We start from the raw sequence: 16923 nt of genomic DNA, 5'->3' as shown, positions 1-16923 counted from the left end.
CCTGAAACCTACATATTTAGCAATGTAATATTAAGTAAGAGAAATACGATATACTGAATTTTCATTAAAAAAAAATTCTAATGCATTCCAAAGTGAACTTTCAAGGGTTTTACATTTTTTAAAAAATATATTGAATTTATTCTAACATTCTTTTCTAATAACATCTATCACAAGATTGACAGAAAAACTATGCAATTAAAAATCTATTTCTAGCTCTCTGCATTTTGATTCTAAGTCACAGATGTATCAAAAAGGCAAAAAGCGGAAAAGTTTCTATTTAATATGTTGTGTAAACAATGTATCTGTAAACTTTTGACACTATAAAATTTAATTTTTAGAAGCTTTAATAAATTAAATAAGCTGTGCCACTTATTTCCCACTGGTTGGTCTAAATGCATTAGGACCCAGCTTCTGGCATTTGGGAGACCAACATGGACACACTGCTCCAGATGCAGCCTCACAAGTGCAAAATCAATGAGAAAAATCACTTCCCTCCACCTTTTGGTTACAGTCTCCCAAAGCAGACTGGTATGGCACTAACCAAAAATGGGCACTGCTGACTCACACTTGTTTTCCTCCAGGATTCTCAGGACTGTTTCTGCACACCTTTCAGTGCAACCTCCGGCTATGCTGTTGCATAAGGTTAATTAATTCAGTGTAACTTTTTTTTTAATTCATCCTTATCAGACTCCACAATGTCGCCAGCCACTCATTTCTCCAGCTTAATGAGATTGCTTTGAATAGCAGTCCCCCACAGTTTGGTGTCATCTGTCACCACTGCTCTGGTTGTAGTCCATCCCATCTTTCTCAGAGTTGATGAAGGCGTTAAATAACAATGGCTGCAGTAGAGAGCTCCGAGCAATGCCACTAGAAAACCACACACCTTGTACCAACACCTTGGCACAACCATTCCATTTCTTTTCCATTTGCCTTAAAGGGTACCACAGCCATGGGATATCATGTCAAAGGCCCTAGGTAAATGAAGAAAAATTACATCCATTGGTCCCTCCTCATTCGCTCATTCATCTAATCAGAAAATTTCATAAAGGTGAAATCTTTGCCCTTGCTGAATCTTTGCAGGTTGCTTACACTCCTCTTCTTGTCTATGACATTTCCAGAGATTTCTTCAAAGAGAATTTGTGATCATCCTGGGAATTATTCATGATCTTCTTGGGAATCAAGGTGAGGCTGACCAGCCTATGGCTCTCCAATACTTTTCCTGCCCTTCAGGAGAATAGGCATGACATTTGCCTTTTTCCACTCACTGGGAACCTTTCACAGTCAGCATGAACTTTCAAAAAGAATACAGTGTGGTCCTGAAGTTTCAAAATTTGCTTCTCCTGATAAGTATTGACACAGTTCCCTTCCTTCTGTTTATCAAAAGATATATTCATAATGATGATTTTTAAAAAAGTGTATTCAAGACACCTGGGAAGAAAGCTGCTTAAAAAATACCGATTTTTTTAAAGACTTACATTATTTTTAATACTATATTAAAACTGAACACATGTTATATCATTGAACGCATGGGAGGCAACTTCCTTTTCACTATTGCTTTATTGCTAGCTTAAGAAAACTGTGGTTTAAGCTTGAATTTGATCATCTTCTCCCAGAACACCCAAAAGACCTTCAAACCTTTAATTACAGGAATAGTATGAAAATGATGTCTGACTTTCTGGTCTTACAGAGGAGCATTGTTCAAAGGAATACTGATAAACATGGCTTTAGCTGAGAGAATCTGAGTATGAAATTACAGATTAACACACAAAATAAATATGATCACAGAGAAGTATGTCTAAAGCAAAATTTTCTAGGAATTTTATTCAGTAGATTTGGAACTCTCCAGGAAAAAATTAAGCTCACCCACACACCCAGTACTCAACCTAGACTTTCTAACTCATTTAACTCACTTCAATGTTTATCTCCATGAGATCTCTCAAAGTAAATAAAGAAATAAGTATTTTTCCCCATACAGATCAATGAGGATGTTACTTTGTATCTCCTGGAAGGGCGCACTTCGTAATTGGATAATTTGTCTTTCCTTTCACAATTAAGTGACTAGAATTAGTACACTTTCCATCAAGACATTTTTTTGATACAGAAAGGGAAACTATCTGATTCAAACTATCAGAGCAGCCACTTTTTTCAGTATGCTGCAGCCTGCAACAGAATCCTGATGTGAACCCTCTGTTGGGTCAACCAGCTGATTCCATTTCATACGCTCACAGCAGCGACACACGCCTGGCCATGACTAACACTGTGGCACTACTAATCTGTGGCTTAGACAAGCAGAAACAAATTGTACAAATTAAACCTCATGCTTCAGGTGTTTTTAAACTATTCCAACTTTGCAAGGAGATACTGGGGCTGTGACTTGGCTTTCCAGTCAGCTATTCTCCTTGTACAGGGAACTCCCCGTGGAGCCCCGTGCTTAACAGTGACTGCTGTTCCACACTGCTGATCAACAATAGGAGTGATGTAGAAAATCCATTCCTTTCTGTTATTGCCAAAGCCCTGGCTATTGCCAAATTAGCAGCCGTCCTACAGAATCACAATAGCCACAAAAGCAGGTAACAGTTCTCAGCCATTCTGTCACTTCATAAGAATTTGCCATCTCTGTTAGAAAACAGCTTGCCCCCAAGCTCAAAACAATACCTACTTTAATTTTAAAAAACCCTAGGTTAATAATTTTTCAAAAGAATTCAAAAAACTCAATTTTTCTCTTTTTAACATTTTTATACAATACGTGCCTGTGTGATACATGTTCATTTCCAAAATTCATAAAGAAAATGAAAGCCAGTAAGTGACTTCCAATGTGAATTATTTTTTTTTCTTTTTCAAGGACATGTGAGTGCATAATATTCACTTTGTGGCCACAGGTGCAAGATCTACTCTGATACTACAATATATCAGATATTAAAAAAACTTAATCATTGATTTTTCTCTCCCTTAGATAGCCAGCTTCCACCTCTTTGCCATCTGCAAAAAATAACAAGATGAACTAGACTAGGCATTGTCTTCGTAATCTGGGTTTGGTTTTGTGATGAAAATATTACACACTTCCAGCAAACTGGAATTTCACTCACTTTGCCCAGTAGAAACATCACATCCATGAAACCTCCCTGCAGGGAATTTTTTAGAAAACTTCAACATCCACTCATTCCAAATGACCAGATGATAACATATTTTTAGGAATTGTTATGAGGCTCTTGGAGATACATTCGATCTTCTTCTCAGTGTTCAATATTCTGAATGAGTACAAGGAGCTCAGTCTCTTCTAGGCTTACAGTACCTTGCTCACATTGGAGTATCTCACAAACTATATTACAAAATTCTTGTAAGTACTATGCCCAAGTCTTCCTTGTTAAGTGTTTCTTCTCACCCAATAAACACTTAACTAGAAAAAAATTGGTTTATTCTACCCAATTGAAATGCAGCTTTCTATATTAAATGTCAAAAATACACAAATTTTAGTAAGTATATTCATCAAAATGCAGAAAACACTTGAGGATAAAATATAGAGAAACCTAAATAAAAAACAGTTGATAAAAACATTTCCTGAAAAAAAAAGAAAAATGTTTTGAGGGCTTTCTTTTTAAAACGCATAGAATAAAATAAAAAGGGCAAGATGGCATCAATAGTGACGAAAATCACAGTATGGCTTGGGGATGGTGAAATTTTCCCTTCCTCTTCTGGCTCATGTGAAGAAGACATGGAAAATAAGAAGAGGATGATACAGTGCCTGCCACTATGCCCCTTCTCCTGGTCACCCACCACAGCACCTAAAACACCTCACCTGCCCTAACCTCATACATCAGCCTGTGTATCTCTCCTGAGTTATTTACCTTTAAGACACTTTAGTAATCCAGTAGGTTAACCCATAAATATGGAAAAGCACTTAATTGTTTAGTTTAGTTGCAAGCCTCATGAACAAGAACATCGAGATAGAAAATTCTTGTGAGTGTTAACCATTTATCATTTATCCTACTGACTTGGACTCAATATTTTGACTGATTTGATCTATCCCAATACACAATATATCTATTTTATCATTGCGTTCTTCCACAAAACTGAATGTAGGAATCTTAATGTTTAGAATTTGACAAATTAGAATCCATTGGATGTGCAGGCTTTCAGCGTAATTTTTCAATTTCCCAAACACTTTATATACATATATTTTGAAATACAAAACACTTTTCCCTTATGTTGTCACCTGTATTTTTTTTCAATAAAAGCTAAAAATTAGGGGTTGCAAGTGCCTCCTACTTTAAGCTGTATAATTATTTAGAACGCTTACAGTAAATTCTTTGAAGTTCTGTTAAAATCACACATTTAGGTTTGAAAAAAATCATTATTCATTCCTGATTCAAATATATTTTAAATTCTGTGTTGCCCAACTGTGTTGCCTACCTAGGGCTCTCAGTTTTAAGCAAACTGTGGCTTGTTTTTTTTCATCTAGAGTGGTTTAGAATAACATCATAATCTCACAATTCTGAAGCTTTAATGACAGAAGGACCATGATTTCAGCAGGACTTTCATCTTCATCACATAGCTAAAGTGAGGCAGGAATAACCTTTATGAATAGTTCAGGACTGTCCAACTACTTTTAAAAGTAAAATTAGTAATATAGTTCATAACTCAATTATATTGATGAATAATAGGTTTTGTTCCTTCATTTTTGTACCAAAATATATTTAATGTCACATTTCTACAAGTGCAAAGATTATTGTCACTCTAGAGGAAATTAGCAAGGAATGAAAGTGAAAAACTGTAACCATCAAGCATGGAATTTATTTATTACACTTTAGAAGAAAGAGCAAATATCTGAAATTGGATTAAAATACTTTGTATTCCATACCAAATATTCATTAAAATCTTACAAAGTAAGCAACAAAACTATCTTTACTTTCTTCAAACCAATTTCCCAAAGACTATAAGGAAAATGTGACATTTATTATGATGACATATGGTCAATTTTACACGAGTAAGACAGGTTATGCTTTACATCAGTGCCTCAAGGAATGCAGACTACTAATACTTGGTTATTACCAAGCAATTTAAATCATGGTATAATTATACAGACAGATGGATTGCAAAAGCATTCTAGTTCCCTTTAAGCATTTAAAATGGAAAAAAAAAATAACCCAAGACATTTTAGTTATAAAATGCCTAAAAAGTAGTAAATGAAACAATAAAATCTACAAACTAAGCTTACCAGAGAGGGCTTCAGAAAATCAAATACAGAATTTTATTCATAGCATAATGTTCATAGAAGTAATTAACACACTTAAGAAAATCAGGAGGAAAAGAAGTGTTTGCTTAAAGATATCACTTCATCTTTGCAGTTTTTCATTTATTTACTTATTTTTATTTATTTATTTACTACACGTGTGTAAATTCCACTTTCAAACACTGCAAGTAAAAATAACTCTTTTCCCTTAAACTTCATTTTTACTTTCTATAAAGTATAACAAGCTCATAGGGTACTTGGAAACTACATTCTTGAAAATATACATGAAGAAGGCTAAAGAATCCATAAGAAGGCTAAAGAATCCATAAGAACCATTTAATTGCTTTTGGGTAATATACAGGAATTTCTTTAAAATCTGACCATCAGAGAGTTCTAGAACACCAACTAGAATATAGCTAAATTCAATACTTTGGCAAGATACAATTCCACAGCCAGCATTGTTTCCTTTTCTTTTTGTGATGTGTTGTTTCCATTATACTTGTTTTTGCAAATATCTTCATTTTGCAAAATATTTTTAACTTGGTCTAGAAAAAATGTTTTGTCTTTCTTTTGACTTCATACTTCTTAGAAATGTTTGAGAGCATGATTGCTTTGGCTATCTCCCTGCCTTTTGCTAGAGATCCCTTTTTACTCTCTGCTGAATTTAAAAAAAATTGAAAGAAAGAAATTGCAAAGAGTAGTAGTAGTAGTTTTAAGTAGTTTGTAGTCTTTTGATATCTGGATTTAATTTCACTGAGATATAAATTTTTCCCATTTAAATCAAAACTAAAGCCACAGTTTATTAATTTATGTATGCTTAACTGTTAATAGAAAATAGGTATTAAAATTACTTAGTCAAAATCTTGTATCTCTATATTCTCATGTACTGATAAAACAAGGAATATCCCTCCATGGTGTTATGATCCTGATCTAAGCTATATCAGGGTGTTCCTTGGATAATTTTTCTGAACAGATCAATAGTCACCGATTTTTAACATTCTGCATGTTCTAATACTACTTCTGCAATCTTTATATCCTCAAACGTTCTCCACAAGGCTCATGCAAAGTGATACAAATTTTTGGCAGGGCACCACCAAGCATGATATTGATAAACTGCAGGGCAGTTGGATGTGGTCAATAGGCTCCTGAGAATATTGAGCAGCCTGGCTCACTTTTTCACTCCGGAGGGCCAGGAGTCATCTGTGATGAAAATCTTAAGCTATGTGCTTACAGCCACAGGAAAAGTTCTGTCTGCAGCTAACTTCACCCCGTTGGTCCAAAGCATGGCACCTGCTGGGAGTGCAGCAGGTTTGTTTTAGCTGTGATGTCAGGGGAAGAAAATGGTCCACCCTCAGGTCTCTATGCCAATATGGGATCAGGATCATTCACCAGATGTACTCCAACACTCCTAAACGTTAATCTATGTGTAACTGCACCCAAATCATGTGTCTAAACCCATAAGATGCAAGTGATTTTGTGCTTTTCTTCAAGGAGAAGCACACTATGCCTGGATGTGAAAATGCAAACATGGAAAAAAACTTGAGATGCAGCCTGAGAACCAATCGCCTTAGGACTGTCACAACATGCAGAAAAGTTGATTTGTCTTGTTGATCTACAGATAAATGACTGTCTAGAACTGCAGCAGAAATCAGCACTGTCTCCATGGAAACATACTTGCATGAATAAATGAGCAGGAAAATCTGTGTTGAATGTGTTTCAAAAAGTACTCACAACTCTTTTGAGAAAGAAAAAAAGAAAGAGAATCCTATCAGTTTAAAAAATCACCTTTTGATGTGACATGACAGAATGAGATCTAAAAGTCACCATGGCTGCAAAAGATCACGACTGTATTGTTGGATCTTGACAATAACTGAATACTGAGTCAAAACCGAAGAAATCACCTGCTATTAATGTGTCCTAAAGCCTGTCCCTTGACTCAGTACCAATAGCCACTGCCACCAACAAATCAGCAAAGTTATGCCTCCAGTAATCACTAAATCCACAATGACAAGAAATTTACTCATTTGGAAAGTCACAGGATTTATCTGACAAACTTAAAATAGATATTAGAAATTATTTCCTATGCAAAAGCTGGTAGTTTATGTACTCATTTGTACCTCTATTTCAAAACAAATACAGCTGGGAATGTGCATAAATAGGCCACCACACATTCCCACATTTAGAGTTAATAAAACATGACAGACAGGTCAAAAGATTTAGAAATCATTTGATGACAGTATGACAATTTTCAGACTTATAGGAAAATATAATGAATTTACTACTTTTTTAATGTTGATGTTTGGCATTGCCTTGGAATCCCTGGAGGTATATACAATTCTCTTAAAGATTAGTAGAATTTGAACATACACAAGTAATTAACATCACAAAACCCCTATTAATTTTTAAAAATCATACTTTTCCTTTCTTTCTTGCAGAATGTTAACTAGGAGAAGTGAAATTTACTGCATGTTACAGGCAGAATCAATACAATGCCTAGAGTTCAATTTCACCATTATTTTCCAAAAGAAAATGTGCAAGTTTTTCAAACACTGTCTATGATTAAAACCAGGAAAGAACTTGTGCAATTACTGCTTCTGTACTGTGCAGTTGCCACAGAGTGTTCACAATAACTAGAAAGAAAGGCCATATTCAAATTTATTCTTCTTCATGGCAATAAGAAGGCTGGGGCATCTCTCTGGCTATAAGAGATGAAACACTGATAGAATGAACACACACAAAAGGTGAACCCATGGCCACCCAGGACAGCAGGAAGTGAGCATGACTGACATGGCCAAAGAGACAGCAAATGGCTTGGGAGACTGCCCTTTGAACAGCTTACTCTACACATTCCTGTGTCCCAAGCATCCTTTCCTTGTCACTTAGTACTCTGTCCTTTCCTTCAGGTGGTGCACAAAGTACTTTGTATCTTTTTGCTACCTCTGAATCTGTTTTTACTGCTTATGACTCCCATCTCACTACACCCCAGGCCTTCAGTAGCCCATACACACAAGGAAATCATAATCTAAAACATTTAACATGCATCCACACTGGAATTTTAATTTTGATTGGGAGTGGATTTTTGAGGATTGTCTCCTTATCACTGCTAATTCTTACACTTTGCTTTCCTTGACAGAAATGTCTTTAATGCATTTAAATCCTCTAGAATGAAATTAAACTAGAAAGTGTGCTGGAGAAAAGCACTAAACACATTCCAAAGGCTACCAGGCATTCAGCCCAAGCTGGTCTGAAGTAAAACTGGACTGTAGGTGGTGTGAATGTCACATTCAGATGTCTGGCCAATCATTCTATTCAGCCATTAACTTTCTGAAACCTAAAGGAACACAACAATTTTAAGAAATCTATTTAATTATGGCAGATTTTTAACAGGCTCAAAAATTATTAGATGGAATGGAAAGAGCATTTGTTAAACCCCACTTCCTTTAAAATTAGCCTAAAATTTCAGGGTTACATATTTTTTGAAGGGTTCTGAAAACAGATTCACTGACCTTTTTGTTACAACTCAAAAGTGATGAGCTCAGGTTATCCCTTTCTTTCCTGTTGATGGCTGCTCTCCCACCCAGCTCTAAACTGAGGATGGTCAGCACCAGGTAAGCAAGCACAACTCCTAATGATGTCAGTTATTTCATTGTCATATGGTATTTATTAACCATACAGGCATGACCCATCACCTTGGCATGGATGGAATTTTGACCTTGACAAATGTCTGAAAGGACTGCAGCAAGATCAGAATTTTAAGCAGTCTCTGAAGCATCTAAATTCTTGAGCCACTGTGATAAAGAGATAATGAAAAGCCAAAATTACAGAACCCAAACTAACACCTGACTCATGTACTAAATTTAAATGAATTTTTATGAGAAAATTAAATTACCTAGATAGGTTGAAATAGATTTGGGACTTAATTTTTAGCCAACCCACTTTTAAATTCAAATGTGTTTCCTATATATTTAAGCAAGTTTTTAAATACAATAGATGCACAGTAAGACATTGAACATTATAGGAGTGATTTAGAAGTCTGATATGAGGAATTATACTTAGAAAATTAATACTTGTCATTGATTATTTCAGCATAAACACCACAATTTTAATATCACAAATGAAATCATCTGAAATGTGTAAAGCCAGGAAAGCATTTAACAGTGCTGAGAAGAATTCAACATTAAAGACAGACACAGCTTTCCCATGTTCTTTTGAGTGGAAAATTTGCCAGTATATTCTGGAATACATGGCACTGTATGATGCAAAAGAAAGGTCAGAAGACTCAACATACATAAAGGCCTGAAGGGAGGGTGCAAAGAGGACAGTCTCTCCTCAGTGGTGCTCAGTGAGAGGAGGAAAAGAAAAAGGGCACAAACGGGGACACAGGGGAGTCCCTCTGAACAAGAGCAAGCATTTCCACGCTGTGAGGGTGAGCAAGAACAGACACAGGCTGCCCACACTCTCCATCGTCGGAGATATTCCAAAGTCATTTGGCCACAGCCCTGGGCAGCCAAGCTCTGTGGGCCTCTGCTTGAACAGGGGTGTTGGACCAGAAGACCTCAAAAGGTCCCTCCCAACCTCAGTCCATTCTCAGCAAGTATCTAAAACTGAGAAACATACAGGTAACATACTTCTATGTGACTAAAGCAAATATTTGGCTAGAATTAAAAAAACCCTGTAAAATGACATAAGGAGATATGCTGATTTAACTACTTTACTCAGTCCAACTAAAAATACACTGTTAAAATACTCTGAGTTATACTAAACTTATGGAAATGAAGACCAAACATAAATATCCACTGATCCTTTGAATAGATTAGTTCACAATAATACTTGAGGATGATAGATACTTATTTTAAAAATTTATGACAACATGTTATTAGTTGGCTAAGATTTGGATTACCTCATTATTATTATTTACTGTTTATCCTTGGAGCTATAGGAATTTTCTGTCTTAAAAAGTTACTTTTAAACCAGAACTTCATTAATCATTATGAAATAAAATTTAGTTCCGGTAAAAAAAGCAAACAAAAAGGCAAAATAAATTCTTTACTGAATTGTAATTATTACAGGTAAAAAGTCTGGATAATTACACTAATTGAAGGTATTCTTTGCATGTAATCATGCAGTTTTTTTGGGTTTTTTAAATATAATCTCTATTTGCAACATTACAGCTTTGTAATCCTGTATACATGCATTATTTATAGAGGCATTAATGTGTCAACTGACTCAGGACCTTCATTTCATGTCTCCCATTTCTGAGGAGCACTTATGAGTCTCTCCTTGATGCTTTTGGATTACTATTTAGGCATTTCAGTGCACCAGAAAACTCATTTTTATTGGAAATACTAAATACAAAATACTAATTATAGATATGTATGCTTTTATATATATATATATATATATATATATATATATTATACACACATACACACACACACACATTCTAAGCAACTGTCAGTTTATTATCCTCCAATGTTTTCCATGAAGTATTTTTATTCTATCTAAGAACAGAATACACTCATTTAGTGTATCCATAATATTTTCTGTTCCAATTGGCATTGATTAAGTTTTGCTGAGTATTATCTCTGAAAACTTTCATGGCACTACAATAAAAATGCATTGTTAAGTCTTCAATTTTACAATAATTTTGAGTAACTAAAACCATTTATATATATGTGTGTGTATATATATATATGTGTGTGTGTGTATATATATATATATATGTATATACACACACACACACACACATATATACTTCAAAAGTATTATTGAGGCATCTCAGCTACCTTTAAACTTTCTTGAACTTAATTTCCTGAAATTATTCCATCTATTTTCTGGATATAGCTCCCTGGGCTAACTCACAGTACATTAGAAACACATTCTTTGTTTAATAAAGAAGGCACTGAATTGCAGCCTGAATCTTCCAGGTGAAGAAAAGCTGCTACATGCTGAACCATGAAGTATAACATCTTACCCTGCATCTAAGCATCAGGGAGAGTGTACATTCCTCCAGAGAAGGAGCAGGAAAGCGCTCCAGCTCCATGGGCAGTGGGGGTGGTTGCTACCAAGATCTTGTAACTCTTGCTCATTCTATAACCAACACTGCAATCTGCCACATTCAGAGAGATGAGAGCTGGTGGCAGGTGCACAACCAGGACGTGCAAACTGTCAGCAAAATTCCCTCTGCCTACAAAAGATGCTCTGGAGTTTTGGTGGTCAAGCACAGGAATGTTGCTGTGCACTCCTTAAGGCTCCACATTACAAGAATTGTTATTCCAAGTTCATTCCAAGTGGAGTAACATCTGTTTCCATCCTAGCCACGTGTAATACTTACTGAACAGCTGCATGATGTCACATTAGGTTACATTAGCTTATACTTAGCTATATTTTGTTTTAAGATTACAGATTCATAGTGGTAGGAAATACAAAAAAACACACAAAAGAAAAGGTATTTATACTAAAATTTGCAGTTCTAAGAAAAAACAAGAAACCTAGACACAATTTCTTTAGAGACCAGAGGAGAGGTCAACTCTCCTGATCAAGCAAGTGAGGCAAAGTAAAGATGACTGTAGGCCAGCCAGCATATATGAAAGATCCTTTAGTAGGTAATTTCCTAATTACTCACACCCAAAGAGGTCAACTATGGCTCTGCTTTTTAAGCAGCAGTGTCTAGACTTTAAAATCATACTTCTCATCCTGCCTGTGGAAAACAGGCAGACATCCAATTATACAAACTGCCTATGCACCTACAAATCATATGCAATTATAATGTGCTTTGCATGATTAAAATGGCATACACAGAATAAAAAGACTGATTTTAAGATACTAAAATTCTGCTCTTTTGCCTCTCAATTAACCCCAAAAAGTATAGATAAAAAATTATGAACATCTTACATTTTATTTCTCAACTCTGAATATCAGCTTGTAAAGAAGCAAAACCAATGTTTACTTTAGACATTAGATAAATACATAATGAGAAAAAAATTCTCTTTTTTTCATCTCAAAAGTTCAAAAGAATAATTTTTTTTGATCGAACATAGTATCGAAGACTGGGTCACCTCACATGAAAGTCACACAAACTCTAAGAAAAAAGGTGCTGGAGAACTTTTCTTTGATTATTCAAATATCAAACATACTCTCCGAGAAAGCCGCTCAAAAATAGAGTAACAGCACTGCACCTAAACTGTCATCATTTAATATGAAGTGACAAGAAAGTGACAGATAATAAAGAACAGCCTGAAGATGGAATTGCTTGTCATTAAACCTTCATTTCCTCCTCAGGCACACAGAGAAGATCACAAGACTCCATTGTGCTGGAAGAAGTTCCCTAAAGAGAGACTTACCTGATCTTATTCACACAAGGAGACATGTGATATATCTCAACTGGAAAAGGAAGTCTGAGTATTCAGGTAACAGAAGCTCCCTTTAGAAGATGGGCAGGGTTTAAGGAGGTCTGCTGAATTTCTTAGGGAGGGTAATGAACTTTATTTTGTTTTCCCTTATTGGCTGTATTGAGAATCATCACGGGTAGGCCACAGAATCTGACTTGTAAGTACCACATCATCAGAAATAAAGTATCAGTTATAGGAAAGTTTATAAATTGTAACATTGATAACAACTTTTCCTGCAGGTGGTAGTTAACCATCAACACACAGATTCAAAACTATCCTGATGATCCTAATTTTGAAATTAGGAATATCTGGGTCTCTTACAATAAACTAGTAGTTAGGTCTGACTTGAACTACTGCCTCTTCCAGCCACTGTCTGTTCTACCAAACTAAAGTGCATCATGACTGCAATGACTTGTGACCCAAACAAAGATTTTAATTTATGTTACTTGCAAAAATATGAAAATTCAAAGCTTTCAATACAGGTCCCTGCAAGGAAAGTTTTTGAAAAGGACACACTTCTTGGCCTATACCAAGCATTTAATTTTTTTCTTTTTTCCTGCTTAATTTTTGAGGCACTTCCAATTCTCTTCAAAGAGTGGATTCCTTGGTTTAACCCTGACAGTTTAGAAAATATATCATATTGCAGCCCTTTGTGTCTTCAAGGTTAGCTTTACAGAAGTTTAATGAAAAATTTTATTTTATGAAATTTTGCTAACAATTGTAATCTGATTCATTTAGTATCTCATTCTCAAAGTATCTGAAATCTTATTCTTGGCAAGCAATTATTTGCAGCATTAAAATGAAGACATCCAGGGATTTTTTTTTTTTATTTCTAATTCAAACTCTTTGTTCAAAGAAAATTTAATTTTAGGAAGAAAATAGAAAGGAAGTATTTGAAGAGGTCAAGAAAGAAAACAAACTAGAAATTTCAGTTCATTTAAAAAAAGGTGAATAGAATTTGATTTTAGCTTTATGACCTGCAAGCAGACAAAAACCAATATGCCAACAACTACTATTATCACACTCTTGGTCTGGCATAGGAAAATGTCCTGTCTAGTGATTAATTTGTAAAAGTCTGATTTCACACACACTGTGAGATTTTCAATGAATCTGAATCCTAAAGATGTCAGGAAAATACATTGTAAAACCTATGTATTATTTGACTACACTTTAGAATTTTCACATTAGAAAACTGGGTTTTCAGATTGGTTCTGTTAACATTCAGTACAGTTTTCAGTGTGGGCAAGGCTGTGTTTCACTTATTTTGAAAAAATATGAGGAAGAAAAACGTGAAATCTTTTAACTACGCTAAAGGAGAAGAAATTCATTACATGTAAGTTAAAATTATATATAGTTCTTCCAATCTCCTACTTTCAAAAGTTGCATCTATGTTACCAGATTAAAAATTAATGCCAACAAATGAACAGGTATCACTTATTATTAAAAACCCTCACAATTAAACCTCAAAGCAAAATAAATTTTTGGAAATACTTGAGTAAATGGTGTTTGAATACAATTGTTAAACCATTGAATTAATCACTGCCAATAGGATCTTAGCACATGCTTACCCCATATAAACATTCTAATCCTATTACTCTTCAGGTTATAACATTTCCAAACTATTAAAACAAAAACTCCTGTCTCTAAGAGGTCTAATAGGATTTGAAATTCATGTTATTTTTGATTTGATTCATATATCCTGTGTAATAATATATACCATATAAAGTAAATTTCATTGCAACAGCATTTATTCACTAATAAAATGCAAACGCTTGATCCATCTACATTAAATTCAACCATTTTTACAATCAGAAAGTACCACTTAGTTGCAAAAATCTAAAACTCAATGGTTATATTATTGCCTGAAAAGAACATGAAAAATGAACCATACAAAATAGGCCTAGAGGGAATCTTAGTAATTAATTTGGTCCATTCTCCTGCCCACACAGTCATCAAGCAGAAAAGGAAGCTTCATTCTGGTAGGGTATCACTAGCCAAAAAGCTCTGCAGTAAAACTGCAGTGATTTTTTTATATTTAAAAAATTTGGTAACTGTTCAAAGATTCTGCATTTGTTTGACACTTTTTGTTACAATCTAAAATATGTAGCATTTGGAAGCATTTTAACTATTTAATACTTTAGATTTCTAAAGAAGAATATCTTTAGACTAAATCCTTCAAAACTACGGAAAATACCAAAAATTCAAAGTGCAGGACAAAGAGAGCAGAAAAAACGAACTAAGAAACCACTGTCTATAAATGGTAAACTTTGGCAGGGACTTCAAGATCAGTTTTTCCTAGTGTTATACACAAGGGAAAACAATAAAAGTGTGATAGACTGGAATCTTTAAACACACCATTGCAGAGCAACAGAACTTATAAAATTTTATGGGTGTGCTAAGGCAAATGGAGTGAGTAGTTGAATCAGTATCTCCCTTAATGAGCTGATGTGTGATATATGTTGTGTAGCTGATGTGTGATATATGTTGTTATTGGATTGCTGTTCAAGAGAACAGTCCTACTGAATTCTAAGAAAATGTTATGTAATCAGGTACATGTAAAGCAGTTACATTTTCAAGTGAACAAGTCCTAATGAAATTAGAATCACATTTTAATTAGATTTAGTCAAAAAAAGTAGGAAAATAAAAACTCAAAACAAATACAATAAAAACATTTTTCCACCAGTAATCCCATTATTAGCTGGAGATGTAACATTAATTTTGTATTTATGTATTCTTTCTCTTCTCAATTAAAAACACAAATGGTATCTACATGCACATTTCTTCATACCCACACTATCATATCTCAGTGTGTGCCAAGATGTGATATACATGTGTGTCCATGTTACTGAGGTCACCAGAAAGTCATGTGAATATGATAATTATCCTTCTGGAGAGACATACAGGACTACACCAAGGGATTGCTTAGGTCCTTTATTAAAAATCTTAGCATTAACATAAGATGACAGCTTCCATCTTGCTGTTATAAACTGAAAAAAATTGCTTGAAAAGATGGAAAGTGTCAGAGTAATCAAAGTAGCTTATAAGAACCAGCTATGATCCAAAACAAAATCAAAATATTCATAGTCTCCACATCTCTACATGCTTGTGGGACTGAAGCTAAGTTTAATGAAGATGACAGGCATTTATGTAGAAAAGGCAACCAAGATGTTTTTTCTTATGGTGAGATTTTACATAATGAACTTTCAAATTTTATTTTATCTTCTGGAAATCAACACAAATGCAGATGCTTGTGTGGTCAAATTATTCCTGATGTTATGATAACAGGAAAGCAACTCCCTATTTCACTATTTTCTTGCATGATTTTGTTATTTCCTATTCACAAAACAAATCTCAACACAGAGAAGTTAATTTTAAATGTACATAGACACACAAGCATGCCTATGTACAGTATAAAATTTATCTCCATGAAAGTTTTCAGTATGAAATTTATTTATATTAGTGTTTAATATAGAGCACACTAAAAAAACCCACCATATCCAGTTTAACATCTGTAAAATTCCATTGTCTTAACAGCTTTTGCATGTTTGTTTACTCTTCAAGTTATTGCTTTTTATGGTCTTGTGTCTTTTACACAATATGTTTCCAACTCAGCCAAAAAGTTCCCTCTTAAGCTAAGTTATGAGTTACTCCTTTGATCTGGTTTACCTCCTGTCATAGTTTAACCCCAGCCAGCAATCAAGTACTGCACAGCCCTCACTCACCCCCCAGCAGCAGGATCAGGGAGGGACTCGGAAGGTAGAAGCAAGAAAACTTGGGTGGAGACAAAGACAGATTAATAGGAAAATCTGGAAAAGGTGCTGTTGATTAAATATAGAATCAAATCCTTTCAAAATAAGAGAGAAACCTGTTTTCTTCAGTCAAATACTACAGAAATATATCTACTAAAAATTAAATGCTTATCAGCAAAATCAGGTAAAACACTCACTCCAGACTCTTGTGAATCTAAAACTGCTTTTCCTTAGAGAGGTTATGCAATCTCTTTCACACTGCAACAAGTAGAAAAAAAAACCAACAATTATTTCTTTCAGAAATTAAAATGACATATTTTTTTATTTTAATCTATCTTTTCTTTCCATCTTGCCTACCTCTCAAATCTGCTTCAAAAAACTAAAACACTATGTACTTATTAAACAGCTTGGTGTGGTCAAGCTGGTAAACGGGGGGAAATGCAATGTATTCTGGGCTGCTGTGCAAGTACTTCCATTGCAAAGGAAGAAGAGTGAAGGAGACCTACTACAGGCTTATCACTCAAATATAATGATAAAATGCAATTGTGAAGTG

This window comes from Serinus canaria, chromosome 4 (assembly GCF_022539315.1).
Source record: "Serinus canaria isolate serCan28SL12 chromosome 4, serCan2020, whole genome shotgun sequence".
NCBI lineage: Eukaryota > Metazoa > Chordata > Aves > Passeriformes > Fringillidae > Serinus > Serinus canaria.
The sequence above is the reverse complement of the archived record's forward strand: the minus strand, read 5'-3'. Positions refer to the sequence as shown.